General features: G+C 36.7%; 1 non-coding gene across 1 annotated transcript in view; it reads left to right on the top strand.

Annotated features, from left to right (window-relative positions):
- The first annotated feature begins 814 nt into the window (after positions 1-814).
- Positions 815-822, top strand: part of LOC125350990 — a 107-nt gene continuing 99 nt past the window's right edge. Inside the window, exon 1 of the small nuclear RNA XR_007210889.1 lies at positions 815-822. This exon is cut by the window's right edge and continues 99 nt beyond it. This is a non-coding gene — a small nuclear RNA (U6 spliceosomal RNA).

The raw sequence follows: 822 nt of genomic DNA, 5'->3' as shown, positions 1-822 counted from the left end.
TGTATATGTGGAGGAGGAAGGGAAAGAGAGTCCAGAGCTTGAACTCTAGGCACTGTTCCTGAGCTTCTTTGCTCAAGTTCAGTACTCTACCACTGAACCACAACTCCATTCCCAGAGATTTTGTAGTTTATTAGAAATAAAAGTCTTGTGGAGTTCATGCCTTGACTGACTTTGAATGGTGCTCCTCAGATCTTAGCTATATATATATATATATATATATATATATATATATATATATATATCAAACTGAATTACAGAGGTTACAGTTTCATACATTAGGCATTGGATACATTTCTTGTACTGTTTGTTACCTCATCCCTCATTCCCCCCTCCCCCCTTTCCTCCCCCCCCCTTGTGCTGTTCAGTTCATTTACACCAAACAGTTTTGCAAGTATTGCTTTTGTAGTTGTTTGTCTTTTTTTTACCCTGTGTCTCTCAATGTTGGTATTTGCTTCCAATTTCCTAGTTCTAATACCAGTATACCCGGTTTCCAACATACTCAGATAAGATACAGATACAGGGTGCTCCAGTGGCCCAATCGCTTAGCGTGCAGTACTTATATAACAGATCTTAGCTTCTTAAGAAGCTAGGATTACAAACATGAGCCACCAGCACCCAGCTTAATAGGTTCTTTTTCATTCTTCCAGTATTGACTGAATTGAATATAAGGAATGAAACCAGACACACAATTAAAAGGGACAATTTCATATTGAGAGAGAGAATTCAAAACACTACACATTTTGATCTACCTTAACATTAGTATAGAAAATTTATTAAGATAGAAAAAATAAAGAAAAATAAGAATCCTGAACAAGTGCTCGC

Source organism: Perognathus longimembris, chromosome 4 (genome assembly GCF_023159225.1).
Source record: "Perognathus longimembris pacificus isolate PPM17 chromosome 4, ASM2315922v1, whole genome shotgun sequence".
In the NCBI taxonomy this organism is placed as follows: domain Eukaryota; kingdom Metazoa; phylum Chordata; class Mammalia; order Rodentia; family Heteromyidae; genus Perognathus; species Perognathus longimembris.
This window is presented reverse-complemented; position numbering and strand designations above follow the sequence as displayed.